This window comes from Euphorbia lathyris, chromosome 9 (assembly GCF_963576675.1).
Source record: "Euphorbia lathyris chromosome 9, ddEupLath1.1, whole genome shotgun sequence".
NCBI classification, from domain to species: Eukaryota; Viridiplantae; Streptophyta; class Magnoliopsida; order Malpighiales; family Euphorbiaceae; genus Euphorbia; species Euphorbia lathyris.
This window is the reverse complement of record NC_088918.1, coordinates 20,229,104-20,245,420: the sequence shown is the minus strand read 5'-3', so window position 1 is coordinate 20,245,420 and position 16,317 is coordinate 20,229,104. Positions and strand designations below refer to the sequence as shown.

At 32.5% G+C, this 16,317-nt stretch overlaps 1 long non-coding RNA gene across 1 annotated transcript; it reads left to right on the top strand.

The window, feature by feature from the left end:
• Positions 1-930: 930 nt before the first annotated feature.
• LOC136207131 (uncharacterized) lies at positions 931-1,360 on the top strand. The gene is made up of 2 exons (XR_010676597.1): positions 931-1,040; positions 1,112-1,360. It is a non-coding gene; the product is annotated as an uncharacterized lncRNA (long non-coding RNA).
• Positions 1,361-16,317: the final 14,957 nt, after the last annotated feature.

The window sequence follows — 16,317 nt, the reverse complement described above, 5'->3', positions numbered from 1 at the left end:
TAAAATCCAACTCGTTAATTTTCTAACAAACCGAATCTAAATAGACCAAAGCTTTGTTCGGTGTGGTTCAATTACCGCCGGATTTAAGGTTTGGAAATAAAAAGAAGGCCTAATGCTTTCCAGCCCCCTTAACTTGTCCAAATTGGTCATTTTATTCCCTCAACTTATCGAATATCCTATTTACCTCCCTTAACTCCATAAAAGTGGTATTTCTCACTCCCTCAACTTGTCCATTTATCCCCCCAACTCATAGAATGTTCTATTTACCCTCTTAACTCCATAAAAGTGGTATTTTTCACCCCTTACAATCCGATAACTTTTTTTAAACGTTAAATCTATATTTATGCTATTTTGTAAGTGGAACCTAAATTGATACTTCTCCAAAAATTATAGGCATATTTTGGTACATTATCCCTACATATAATGTATTTAACTTGTTTATGTTAATGTTTTTGTTATTTGTATTTTTTATTCGTTCTTTCTCTTTTCATTTTTTTACTACTACAAAAGGATAAGAAATACCATTTTTATGAAGTTAAGAAAGTAAATAGGATCATAAGTGATGAGAAATACCACTTTTATAGAGTTAAGGGGGTAAATAGGATATTCGATGAGTTGAGAATTGGTAAAATGATAAATTTGGACAAATTAAGAGGATGAAAAATATTATATTTATGGAGTTAATGAGGTAAATAGGACATTCGATGAGTTGGATAGATAAAATGATCAATTTGGACAAGTTAATGGGACTGGAGAAACATTAAACCTACAAAAAAATAACTATTATGAAAATTGAGAATGCATGCATGGATGCCACGTGGATAGACAGTAGGTAAATAGTTGTCGGCTGAGGAGAAATTTGGAATGTCTAGTTAATAAACACATAAAAGCCCTCTCCCTTATATTATTTATTTCATTCCTAATCCAAACATTCAATATTGGAGTAATTACCAAAATGGGTTCTTCTCTGAATCTCAACATCTGCCGCTCAGTTCTTCTCTATGCCATCTTCTTCCTCTCTTCACCACTACTCTCCGACGGTATTATTTTCGTAATTTCGTGTTTCGTATCAAAAATTGTGTTAATGATATGCTTTATTTAATAAATGCAGATAAAGAAGACAGCATTACACGTCTTGGAATCTTGACTAGGAAAGGGTTCCTAGATATGTTATATTTCTAATATATATTTTTCTATTTTGATAAGGATGTAAGTTTTTAAAGAGATGATATCAAAAGTATCCTATGCTAATTAAGAATATATGAAGATCGTTCTGTTGCTTTCTACTTTTACTAGAGTTCCATTGATATCGTAATTGGAACTTGAATGTAATTGGTGAAGATACGAGGATTTTTAGACATATAGTTAGTGCATCCACTTTCTATTAACCACACATCTTTATTTTACAAATAACGAACAAGTGACATCCTTTATTTTCAATCTCTTGACTCGTTACAATTTGTTGTTGTGGTTTGGTTATAAAGTCTTTATCATTATGATCAAAATTTTGACAATAATTGTATTTGAGTTTTTCTTTCTTTCAACATTTTTTCTCCTGGTGGTTCCAATATTCATATTTGTAATTTTTATTTTTAGTTTTGTTGATAATCTCATTTATATTTAATTCAATTGCTATTGTTGAATGTAATTTTTGTGTTGATTTAATTTTTTTTAGTATCATTAGCTGAGCCACTAAAACTTTTTATAGTGAAATTGGAAACAAAAAGGATTAATTCTTTGTTTGTTGGTTAAAAAAAGTAAATATTTTTATAATTATATTACTTATTACGGCGTCATAGGGTATGTTGACACGAATCCCTTTGTAGGATTTCTGTTAACAACTGGCCACTACCCAAAATTTATATAAAATAAATTTTAAATTTTATTTTTATAATAATTATTTTTAAACTTATATAATAAAATTTTTAAAATTGATTATATTATAAAAATAAAATTATATCCGTAACGTTAGAGTTAAATTTGTATAATTTCATACATTAGGATTAAATTTGTATTTCGTTTGAAATGTTACGGTTAAATATTTAGTGTATTATTAACGTATGGAATTGTGCAAATTTAACTCAAACGCTTCAAGGGAAGTGCAGATTTAGTCGTAATGTATAAAATTGTATAAATTTAACCCTAATATTTTAAGCAAAGTGCAGATTTAGTCCTACCGTATGAAATTATGCAAATTTAACTTTAACGTTTCAAAGCAAAATTAATTTTAACCACGTGCTACCGAAAATTTGAAAAGACTTGTTTGACTGTTATTTAGCTACGTCGGACCTTCTAAACCCGTTTGTTGATAAATTGAAGCAATATCATATATATATATATATATAAATTGTAACTACATTAATAACACAGTAAAATATTGTAGACGGTTTAAATTAATCACAATTTTTTTTTAAAATTGTCTAAAATATTTTACTATGTTATTTTTTTTTTGGTAAGATATTTTACTATGTTATTAATACACTAATTTTTTTTTATTAGTAATGTACTAAATATTTAACCTTAACGTTACGGCTAAATCTGCACTTCGTTTAAAATATTAAAGTTAATATTTAGTATATTACTAAAAAAATATATTTAGTATTTAGTGCATTAATAACATATTCATTTATTAATATTTAACCATAACGTTTCAAACAAAACATAGATTTAATCCGAATTTACATTTTAATTAAATTTTTATAAAATAAATAATTTTTATATATATTTATTTTTATTTTAATAATATAATAAAAAAATATTATATTTTGGGCAGTGGCTTCACACCACTGCCCAAAATATATTAGTTGACAGAAATTGATTCCTATCAACATAGATGCTCATTATTAAGGCGCCGTAATAAGTATTATATTAAAAACAAATTGTTCTTTTTAACTGTGGTTGGAAAACAGCCCCTTTAAACAAATATTTTCCGACCACAACCAATTGAATAATTTTTTATTAAAATTATCCCCTTTAAGGGATTAATCCAAACAAAATAAGGTTTTTATTTTAAAATTAATACATATTTACTTCTCAGCTGCCTCTGATATTCATGACCTCAATCATTTCACTTTTTAAAGGAAATATGTAATAACACATACTATGCAATTTATTTTTTTTATTAAAATAAGTTGAAAAAGCTATCTAAATATTTTAAATAAATTAAAAAGCTACCAGAATATGAGTTAAAACTAATCAAATTTTTTTTCTTTTTTCAAATTCCGGAGGAAATGATGTATGGAGCCAAAAAAAACAAAGACTTAATAATCATTTGTTTTGTGAATTTGTTAAAAAAAAAAACTTCATTGATTTTCTGAATTTTTAAAAATATAATCAATTGATGATTCGGTTGTAAAAAAAATAAGTTAAATACAGAATATGTATTCCACACATCTTAAAATGTTATTATATAATCCAAAAATAAATTAGAAAAAAAGTTATGACTTGTTCAACTATAAAACTTATCAATTCTAATATTAGAACCGCATACTCCGATCTTGGTCGTTTTACTTTTTTTTAAGACGTGTGCAATACATCTTCTATATTTAATTTACTTTTTTGCAACCGAGTGATCAATTGATTACATTTTACGTAAATTTAGTGGGCTAACTGAACATTTTATATAAGTTGAAAGGTTATCGAGACACTTTGAAAATTTAGGAAACCAATCAAACTTTTTGAACAAATTCAAATGCAAATAATGTATTAAGCCAAAAACAAAATACAATTATCTTTTTTATTTTAATATATATATATATATATATGTATATATATATATGGTTTTTAACTTATCTTAAGTTAGCGTTGGATTCTAATTGTCGGAGGTTGATTGCGGAGTCTGACTGTTTTCAGGCGGTTAGTTTGGTTAATTCGGATAAGCCTCTTCACCCGGCTCGTGCTTTAATTCGGGGTATTAAATCCCTCGTGTCTCGGTTTGAGAATATTACGGTGTGCCACATCTACAGGGAGTGTAATAAGTGTCCAGATTTCCTTGCCCGTTCTGCTATCAGTCTGGTGTCAGGTATTACGGTGTTACAGACAGCTCCTACCTTGTTATCTCATCTTCTTTATGAAGATCGTGCAGGCAGATCCTGTTTGAGACTTCTGGCTTCTTGATTTTTTTCGATTCTGTTACTGTTTGTTGTTATTTTATCTATTATCTACCAAAAAAATGTTTTGCCGACCCATACACAAGTGCCATTATGTATTTTTGTAATTTCTTTCCACCTTGTTTTCAAGACATCATTTCAAGATTAAAAAAAAAAAACATTTTTGAAGAAAGCAAATGTTGATTACTAAAAATACATCTGCTATTAGACATTCAAATTCAGTAAATAAGCACTATTATACATCTGTGTTTACATTGACATGGGGCCGGCTTGGCCAAAACTAAAGAAACTAATTTCAAATTAAGTCTAACTAATATAATTATATTTAAAATAAATTTAGCAGCTGACAGAAGATGTTGGGGTCACTACTTTCCCTTCTCCTCCTACTTTCCTTTATTCTTTCCTCTTCAAGGATGTGGTGGGGGTTAGCTTTCCTAGACTAATCACGGGATAGGCCTTTTTTTTGTTTTGTTGCTTTTCCTTTCTTTTTTCTATCAAAAAAATAAAAATAAAACTATGTTATCATTATTAATTAATTTATTTATTTATTTTTAATTGGAACAAGGTGTGATGCTCCTGGGGACAGGGAATCCCAACTAGGTTGGCACCCCCTGCTAATCCAAGGACACCGAGCCTGCTTTATTGAAGAAGAAAAGAAAAAAATAAGTTCGTACAAAGGAAGTTAAAAGAACATCTAAGCAAACCGATAAACAGTACGATTGATAAAATTCTCATTAACAAACTCTAAACAAGCCGTAGGAGAGAGTCCCACCATCTAGGATTTTGACTTAAACGGTCCAATTTGGCAAGATAATCAGCCACCTTGTTTCCTTCCCGATATATGTGTGTGGTTACCACTTGCATTTTGTCAATTTTACTTAGGCAATCCTCCCAATCCCATCTTAAAATCCACGGAATTTTCAGCGAGCGTCAATGTAACATATAGACCACATAGGCTGATTCACTTTCCAACCACAGCCTGTACCAACCTCTTTCGAAAGCATAATTGACAGCCGTAATAGCAGCCTTTATTTTCATAACACTTTTGAACTCATTTTTATTATGTCTTTTCCATTAAAAAAAATTAATATCTTATTTTTGAGACTCAAACAACTTAATTTCTAAATTAAATTATAAAATTTTAAAGCTAAAAATAAAAAAATGTAAAAATATTAGAATTTTTTAGAAACTAGAATTGAACTAATAAAAAAAATTAAATATATCTCATTACGTGTTAGACTTGTCCAAATTCAAAATTGTAATATTTTGGACATATTAGGTACTCCCTAAATCCAAATTTCTAAGTGTTGTTAAACCCAGTCCCAAATTCCCATCCCTAACCACGTAAAAGTACGAAAATGCCCTTTCATGGGTTATGAGGGTGAAAAAGCTATTTTTTTCCCTTTCCGTAATGCGGGCGTGTGGCTATCACGCCTCACCTCGTGGTCAGGCGTGATAGTTGCACGCCTCACCGTGTGGTCGGGCGTGATAGCCACACGCCCAACCACATGGTCAGGCATGTGGTTATCACGCCCGACCACACGGTGAGGCGTGATAGCCATACGCTCGACCATGCAGTGAGGCGTGATAGCCACACGCCCTCATGACAGATTGGCAAAAAAAATAGGCCATTAAACCCGTAAATAGGCCGTTAAACCCGTAACTACAGAATTGTACTTAAAACCTAAAAATACCATACAATTTTAACTAAAATCAGTAACAATAATATAAGTTCATGAATAAATATTAATTACAACACATAAAACTAATATAATCTAGTCCAAGCCGCTCTCCTTTCAGCGTATAGATTGTTCAAGTGATGAACACTCGGATCACGAAATATACGCCATTGGGTGGCAATGGGAGACACTGGAAATGCAGGTCTTAAATAAAGACGTATGTAGTGTTGATAACTCCCCAAATGACAAATCACAATCTCTCGCTCTGGTGGTCTTCCATCGTCCGAACGCATCGGCAGTATAGTGCAACATCCTAACTGTGATGTAGTAAAAAGGAATATTACTGCATTCAAAACAGATGCACCAGCATATAAGTCATCCGGACTCACCATCCAGTGGGACTCACTACACCCCGCTCCTGCCCATTTAATACGCGTGAGGGCAGCATCGAATCCGTTCCCGAATACTGGCGCATACAGATCACGGTTTGCCCGCATCTCATTCTCTATAACACTCTCATAAGCTTCCACTCCTCCTGGTTATAGGTGATGGCATCGGCTAAAACACGAAATCCACAGTTACCATCTGCTACAACATCATGGTATCCAGTAATAAATGGTACGATGAGACCTTGAACCCGATGTAAATGGTGGTAACCGGCGATATCCGCATCAAATCCAGCAGAAAATATTAATATATGAAATTCATCAAAAAAAAATATTTACTTTAACTTTAACATATATATTACTAAAATAAAATATACCCGGCATCTCGTTGTTATGCACAGATGAGGATGAGGATCGGCCTCGACTACGACTACTCCTCGAACCTGAGGACTGTGCTTGACCTCGTGGTGCCTGACTGTACTCCCATGCACTCGGATTTCATTTCGTTGATGAATTCCCCTTTGGTCTACCCCTAACAGTGTCTTTGACCTCAGGTTCTTTGAAGCCACTTTGTTCCGGGTTTATCTGATCATGAATCATCATCGATATGCTACGCACCATTGAAGGATCTAATTTTTCAACCTTTTCCATAAGAGAGTCAAAAAACCGGTGATCCTCAGACCCGTCAGCATATACAGGAGCAGTAACTGATATGTCACTCAAACCTTCAAACGCAAGAGATCTCCAAAAAGGATGGACACTACAACAAATCATCACGTGCGCCACGAATTATGCCACGTGAATTCAAAATTCGTGGTATAATTCTATTTAGCCACGAGAAAAATAAATTTCAGTACAAACTTATGATTTCCAGATATATTTATGCCACGAGTAAATTTTTTCCATGGCAAACATACACATTATGCCACAAAATTTGTTATAGTGGGATGCGGTCAGCACGGACCGATGTGTCTGTGTCAATATACGTTTTAAGCTTACATGCACACGGAATGCCATGAGTCATGGGCAACACGCATCCGCATACGCTTGAGCTCATCATTCAATACACGCAAGCAGTAATGTGAAACGTGTAAGTCGAGATACTGGAAAGTTCTTTACAGTGAGCCACCGCAGATCGTCTTCTCGAGTCCTCGAGTGAGTATCTGATTATATACAGTAAAGTATTACAAAACTAATGGATTACAATTTAAAAGATTAAATTAAATAATAGAATAAATGTCTTACTTGATCGCCTCGATCTGAGCCTCAATGTCCTTGTGCACCTTCGCCCACACTGTATCGAGTGCACCAGTAGATGAATTCAACCACTGTTTCAACTGTGCATATGAACTCTCCACTCGACAGGTTGTGGTGTTTCCTAAGTGCAACACCTTGTTCGTCCATGCTCGACAAAACTTCTCTCTATGCACTAGACATGTGGTTGATAGGGGTCAAAAACCCCTATCTTTGGGTACGGTTTTAGGACGGTTTTTAGTGTTATTTCATGAATAAGCGAGCAATTCTCGCATTTATATGCCTTTGTGTGAGTTAATTAGTAATTGGAGATGTTTTATTAACTTGTTGTTGTTTAGTCGTTTTCTGATCATTTTAGGCAAATAAGGCCAAAATGGCATGTACGTTATAATTCCGTTATCTTTTATAGCTAATTGATCCGCCAAAAGTCGCACCAAACGGAGCGTTTGCGCAAAATAAGCGATTGGCGGGTCAATTTAGCCTCGAGACTAATGTTATTTGGAGTTTTCGTGCATGCGCGGGGATAAATTCGGGCGAAAAATACATCGTGGAACATCGAGCAACCGTGCGGGAGCGTGCAGGGCAAAACGGCTCGTCAAACTGGCCTTTTTAGGCCAGCTCGCCAAGCAGACCTCTAGGGGCTTGCTCGGGCGAGCTGGACATGCCAGCTCGCGACGAGCTGGCCTTTGGGCCAGCTCGCCGAGCAGGCCTCCAAGGGACTGCTCGGGCGAGCTGGCCATGCCAGCTCACGATGAGCTGGCCATTATAGACCAGCTCGCCGAGCAGGCCTCTAGAGGCCTGCTCGGGCGAACTGGCCGCGCAGGGCCAGCTCGCCGAGCAGCGCGCCCTGCTCGGCGAGCTGACCTGCGGGAATTGGTCAAAAAAGCCAGTTTTGACCCCACGACTCCACGACCGGTCCCACGACTTCCCACCTGCACAAGGACATGAAACAGGTCAAAAAGATGGCCCGAGCTACAGCTATAAATAGAACTTTTCCATTGAAAATTAAATATCTTTCATTATTGTAATTTACTTTAGCTTTCCCCTTGAAATTCCTCTCCATCTCATCCATCTTCTTTAACCTCCACTGAAGCTCCTTCAAAGCTGTTCTCCGAGGAATACTCAAGGTTCGTCCTTAAGACCTAGGAAGCCGACTGTAGAGTAGACAGGTTCCTTGAAAGGGATTTTCGTATCTCCTTTTATCTTTCCTTGTTTGTACTCTTTGATACAGTCTATGAATCCTAGGCTAATTGTATCCTGTGACATTGTTCTTCGCCTTTAATAATATTTTAGCTCTTGTTTTGTTTGGTACAATTTTAATATCATAATTTGGATACTTTAATTTCCTACTTTTTCTTTCTTCATTCGTATGACTTATTTTCGTACCATTTTTCGTGTTTTATCAATTTTTGCACCAATGAGGACATGGTCCAATTTAAGTGTGGGAGGAGATATTACATATATCATTTTATTTCAGTACGAATAAATGCAACGAATAAGAATAATTTATAAATGCAACACTTCTTTTATGCAAATGCAACATATATTGCAACACAATTTATTTAACATTTTTCTTATGATTATTTTTAGGTTATCATTATCTATAGAAATAATATTTCTATACGGGTAATATTTTTCAAATTTTTCACAAATCTTCGACACGATTTTAAGTGAAAATTGTCTCGAGTGAATGTATTTAAGTAAAAAATTCTTTATTTTTAATCTCTATTTCATATCATGCAATTCATGATACAATAAATCTTATTTTAAATTTTCAATTAGGTTTATAGGCATTAAATTGAACTAACAAATTTTAGCTCGGTTTTGATTTTGTCTTACATTAACACCAATTGAAGTTTTTAAGGAAACTTTAGCCATAATACATGTTGAATTTTAAGTCAATATAGGATGAATGTGCTATCTTTCTTTTTCCCAATTTATAATTCATATCAAATAAATCATATTCTTAACTTTTGGCCACGATTGAGACCAACCTTATCACAGTCGAGGTATGAAAGGGAAGAAATAAATAAGTAAAAGCGTACTTTTGGCCACGGTTGCGACCACCCTTATCACAATCGAGGTATGAAAGGAACGTTTAAACAAAAAAAATTTAAGCGTGTTTAAAGTTTAAAGTAACGATTGCGTCCACCCATGGCATGGTCGGTACCTCTTAAGCGAACACAAATAAAATGCATATAAAGTTACGGTCGAGACCACCCTTATCACGGGCGTAACTAAGCAAATAAATTAAACTTAATAAATCATATATAATAATTTAGGTTTGGGAAAGAAAATTTGGTGCTTTGAAATGCCTTGAGATGAAAGACTCAATAACATGCGTGCTTACATCGTCCCGAATACTTCAATTTAAACATTGAAATACAAGACGAATGGTATATCGTATTTATACTAAGTTAGTTTGATATTTTGCGTATAAATTTTCCATGCGAAGTTAGTCTTTTCGGCTTAACTAATTTAAAAGGTAAACACAAAGATATATGTTTTATTTTCAAAAAAGAGATTAGTTAAAGAATAAGTTCAGTAAAATTTTGCTCGGGACTAGCAAAAGATTAAGTGTGGAGATTTGTTAAGCCCAAAATATACCTAAAATATCATTAATATTTACATCAATATTGTTACGAATTTATGTTATTTATATCTATTTAGAGTACTTTTACTTCCAAATATCTTTCTTTATTGCAAGGTACCTAAATATTTGGTAAAATCCAAATAGAAACGAAAAGAGCTCAAAAACAGAAGAAAAACCCTACAAAAGGAGTCAAAGACGATGTAAATCAAAAGCGCCAAATCAAGGACGAGGACAAAAGAATAAGGCCCGGAAAAGCTCCGTGCCGCGACCGCGAATCCTGCATCCTCGACCGCGACACGCTTCGCCAGCCACCTTCTTCCCTTCGTGTGAAAGACCGAAGTCAGCTCCCCCATCCTCGGCAGAGAATTTCCATTCTCGGTAAGTGCAGAAATTCTGCCAAAGTATAATGAACACATGTTTAAAATCCAAGAAACGCGTTCGTTCAAGTGGATAAAGACGTCCTTTCACAACGGACATGATTCTTCACAATAGACACAATTCTTCACAACGGACACGACTCTTAACCAACGGATACAACTCTTCACAAAGGACACATCACTTCAATCACAACCCTTCAACATCTATAAATAAAGAGTTGATATGAAGAGAAAAGATGTTATGTAATGTAATATTGAGAGAGTTAGATTAGAGCAAAGTTTATGTAGAAACTCTGACTCAGAAATGAGTCAGAGATTAGAGTTCGATTCTGTAAAAAGCAATATGGTGTACACACATTGTTTATAAGATAATTACAAACACAGTAGCGTTTAGATTCGGTCTTATTAGTTTACATTTTGGTAGAGGCCGTCCGCATCCCTATAACGAAGATACAACTAGAAGATTGAGTAGAGGATCCGCCCCGGAGTCTGACAAACTCTAACGAAGCCCAAGGGAAGAATTGACAACCTTTCACTTGCAATCGTCAAAAGTTTCCATGCTTTCTGTTCTCTGTAAACTTGTTTCAATTCATATTTCATCTAATAAAGTTGGTTCTCTTCAATTCATTTTTAAGTAGCAGTTATGGTAACCAATCCACTAAAGTGAGTTCTGGTGTTTTCATTAAAACGTAGTTAAATTCAAAATCATTACAAGGAAACTTTGTTGAACAACCTAAACGAGTTGGTACTTTTAATGTTAAAGATTAGTACCAGGTTGATTAGGGCACGATACTTTGGATTAAGATCGAAAGCAGTTCAAAGCCCAATACATTGAAGGAGCTTATGATATTACATTTTCATAATGTACAAAGTTTAAAGTTGACTTCTTTGCTTAATGTAAATGAATACATTTAATCGTTTTTCTAAAAAGAACTAAATGTTCCTGTTTTGTAAATTCATCCCTAAATCAGAAGACATTTCTAACACTCTACACATTCTACCCTAATTCTTGTTCAATCAATTTCAAAACCAAACCAATTTCAAATAACGTTTATTTATTTTATAAACCTTAAATTGTATTTAAACTGAATTAATATAAGTTTTCGTTAAAAAGCGTTCTCTGTGGGATCGATATCTTTTTATTACTACAAGCGAAACCGTGCACTTGCGGAAATCGCTCAACAAGTTTTTGGCGCCGTTGCCGGGGAACGCCAAATTTTTAACAAAAATTTATGTTTTTCGTGTTTTATTTCGAATTTTGGTTTATACATCTATTTATTTATTTTTATAGTTTTTATTTTGTTTTTGAGGATGGTCACTAGGACTAAATCCTCGTTGATATTTAACGTTTGCAATTAGATGTTTGCAGATATAAAAAATCCAAGTCTTTTCAACAATAAACTGGAGATTTGATCATCAATATATTCACAGAAGGAGTCTATAGAAAAGAAATTCGGCTTGCAGATACATCAGAGAGGAAAGAAAATTTTTGAAACAGGATGTCAGACGTGACATATGACTTTTCCAGAAAATTTACCTTTTCCCAAACACCTTTACCTCTTTTCTTTAAACTCAACCCTTCACCAAAAATCTTATCTCTTTGTTAAGAAATTTATTTAATTCCTACACTAAACCCAAATAATTTCCTTTTTATCACTACCTTAAACTCCTACATCTTCGCAACAGAAATACCGGAAGTAGGAAGAAATTACCTTATCCTCCAGGAAGGAATTGTATACTTTTAATATAGTTTTGAAAGTTTCGGTTCATGTGCGTAGTTTTTTTCATGCGCTGAACCAGAAGTTCGGACATTCAACCGAAATCATTAGATCCTTAAATTGAGAAGACGAAGGAAAAAAAAAGAAAGCGCTAAAAAAGTAGAAAATGCTAAAAAAAATAGAAAAACAAAAAGAAAAAAAAATGATATAAAAATAATTTCAAAGTTTGGGATGCAATTCTACTTTTTGATTCCAAATTGAAATTATTTCCAGGTAAGTTTTCAAACCTTTTGTTGTTTATCCTTAATCTTGTTTGTTGTTTTATTTTTATCTTTACTTGTTTTAAATTTAATTTACATTTGTTTATGATTTTTAATTTTTAGTTTTTTCGAGTTTAAAATCAATAAAAATTTATTTAAGTCATGTTCTAAGTTTGTCCAAGCAAAAGGAAGAAAAATAAATTTCTGAACTTACTGAGAATGTGAATTCTCAGTTGAGAATTTTACTTTCAAAGCCTTGAAAATTTCTGAACTTATAGAGAATCTGAATTCTCAGTTGAGAATTCAGGATTTTAAAATTTTAAGGGAAAGGAAGAGAAAAGAAAAATTTCTGAACTTACCGAGGATCAGAATTCTCGGTAACTTCAGCGATTAAAAAAAAAATTAAAATTAGCGTGCCGCGACCGCGGCTCCTGAAGTCTCGGTCGCGGTACGGGTGTATCAGACCTGTACCTTAAAAATTCATGCACCATTGTTGAAAGTTTTGAAAAATTAAGTTTCTTCATGTCCAAATGGTGTAAATTTACACATTTTTAATCCCAACAGACACATTGATTTGTCTTGGATTGATTATAAATAATTGGAAAATATCAGATTTTTTTTGTTACTTACATTTTCTATTCATCTTTATCAAACAAAATCTGATTTCTTCTCAGTTATCACACCTTTAAAAATTAAGTTACAGAAACTTTTTCTTCCTTTCAAAACCAACAACAGACATTTTAATCCTTCCTAACATCATTATAAATAATTAGAGAAAATCAGATTCCATACTTTTCATCTCTTTCAAACCATTCTGATTTCTTCTCAATTATTCAAACCTTTCAAAAAGTTCCAGAGACTTTTTCCTATTTCCAACACATAACTACCAAGCATAAATCTTCCAAGAAGATTACTGCTGTACGCAACAAGCGTCCTGATTTATCAGAATGCTATGGTGCACCGTTTTCCATTCATACACATGATGAAGAACGAAGAAATTATAAACCTATTTGTTATATTTCGTTTGTATATAGGTTTGTTTTTGTGTTTGTTCTTTCTGTAACTAGTTTATATGTCTTCTAATTTTAATAAAATTATCAAGTTTGATTCTTTGATTCTTTTTGCTTAAATATACATTAACCAATCAAGTTATACGAATACATCCGAATTTAAGTTTAAATGAAACAATATAATTTTTAACATGCATTTGCAATTATTTTTAATGAATCTGTATTCATTTCAGAACTGTTTCTGAAAATCTGACTTTTCATATATATTACATACTAATACAGTATACTCATTAATAAATATTGAACAAATTCATTAACATTCATTTGATATGATAATTCTAATTTTTGTTTTATACATATATTTTTCAATTTTGATAGCATACAACTTTGATTCTTTGGTTATTTTTTATTAGTATATGTTAACTATGCAAGTTATTAGAATGGATCTGTATATAATATTAAAATGAGTCAGTATAACCTTCAAACATGAATGTGTATGTGATGTTAAAATGACTCTGTATATCATTTCATTCATCTACATAAGTTTTAAAGTTTCAGATTTAATATAAATAAGTGATTAATAATTTGATTTGTTTCATTTTCATTTGTTTGTTTTTGTATGTAGGTTTGTTTTTAATCTTTCTTGTACATATATTTTTGTTCATTTATGTACACATGTGTTATGCAATACAACTTCATTTCATTTCATATATCAAAATTTTTCATTCTGATTTATGCCTATTCAGATTTTACACTGATAACACCTGAATCTGTATGAATCACTTTAATGCTAATAAATTATGATTATTATCAATTATTGCACATGCTAATAAATTTTCATTTTCATGCAATCATTGAGTTTAAATTTAATTATGAAATCATGAACTTATATTGTGTTGATTATTGCATATATCAGTATGAACTTATTAAAATAAAACATACAAATTTTTCATATAAACTTGTATCAATTAGAATAAGGTTAATGCCTACGATTAAATGTTTCATTATTTAAATGATGGTTTATTTTGTATAAGGTTCATATTTTAAGCATGAATAAATATCTATATGAATTTACATTCATTATATTTTAGAAGATTAATTTACCTTATGTGAATTAATGAACATTGATTCTACATTAACTCTGTTAAGGCATTTATTTGTTTCATTTCTCCAATTTCCTAAGGATAAACCTTTGGTTTACCTTGAATTTAATGTTTTCATTTGTGCTTTTAAGTTTCAGGTATACATGTTTTCATTTATAGGACATATTTACTCAAAAAATTGCACAAACAGAGTTTTGTTCGCGTATTTCAGCGATCGAGAGTCATGAATCTCGGTCACGACACACGATCTGTAGGACGGAATTAGGATCCGATTTTGCACAATTTTTCAACTTTTTCCTGTTCCTTCAATAACTCCTAAACACCTATATTTCACCCCTATATGTACCTATCCCTTACACAAACCTAACATCACCTTCCATTTTACCCAAATTACACACTCCATACTCTTCCCCGTACAATTAAATCCACATCATATCACCTTTACTTTTACCAAATTTTTACCTACCCAATATACTTCTTTCCCAACCACACCTTTAAAAGTTTTCCACACCATGCCTAAACATAAGAAGGTTACTCATTAGGATTCCTTTACCTCTAATAATTTGTTGCATGTTGAATATGGATCCATTCAGCATCATTTCAGATTCGGAAGGGCAACGGTTCCAATTTATGCAGTTGGGGATGAAGAGATTCGTATTAAAGAGGATGGTAATGAGCAAACCCATTTTGGTGGGGATGACGATATGCATTATGATGATGGAAATGTAGAGGATGCAAAGCACAAGGGCATGTTGTTTCCTACACACAAGCACAAAAGTATGGTTAGATGATATCGTTACAAGCATTCCAAAGATGATCCGTGGTGGGCACCAATATCATATTTTAAGGAGAGAACACACGTCAACCCGACGCCGGTTATTATCATTTTTCCGTCGTCAAGGCGTAGTGACCACACCGTCTCCACCAGATTCACGATCACGTAATCAGGTTATATCTAATCTTTTCTTTACTCATTTATTTTGATTTGTTACAATACTCCTATTTTATATTATGTTTGGTACAATTTTAATATCATAATTTGGATACTTTAATTTCCTACTTTTTCTTTCTTCATTCGTATGACTTATTTTCGTACCATTTTTCGTGTTTTATCAATTTTTGCACCAATGAGGACATGGTCCAATTTAAGTGTGGGAGGAGATATTACATATATCATTTTATTTCAGTACGAATAAATGCAACGAATAAGAATAATTTATAAATGCAACACTTCTTTTATGCAAATGCAACATATATTGCAACACAATTTATTTAACATTTTTCTTATGATTATTTTTAGGTTATCATTATCTATAGAAATAATATTTCTATACGGGTAATATTTTTCAAATTTTTCACAAATCTTCGACACGATTTTAAGTAAAAATTGTCTCGAGTGAATGTATTTAAGTAAAAAATTCTTTATTTTTAATCTCTATTTCATATCATGCAATTCATGATACAATAAATCTTATTTTAAATTTTCAATTAGGTTTATAGGCATTAAATTGAACTAACAAATTTTAGCTCGATTTTGATTTTGTCTTACATTAACACCAATTGAAGTTTTTAAGGAAACTTTAGCCATAATACATGTTGGATTTTAAGTCAATATAGGATGAATGTGCTATCTTTCTTTTTCCCAATTTATAATTCATATCAAATAAATCATATTCTTAACTTTTGGCCACGATTGAGACCAACCTTATCACAGTCGAGGTATGAAAGGGAAGAAATAAATAAGTAAAAGCGTACTTTTGGCCACGGTTGCGACCACCCTTATCACAATCGAGGTATGAAAGGAACGTTTAAACAAAACAAATTTAAG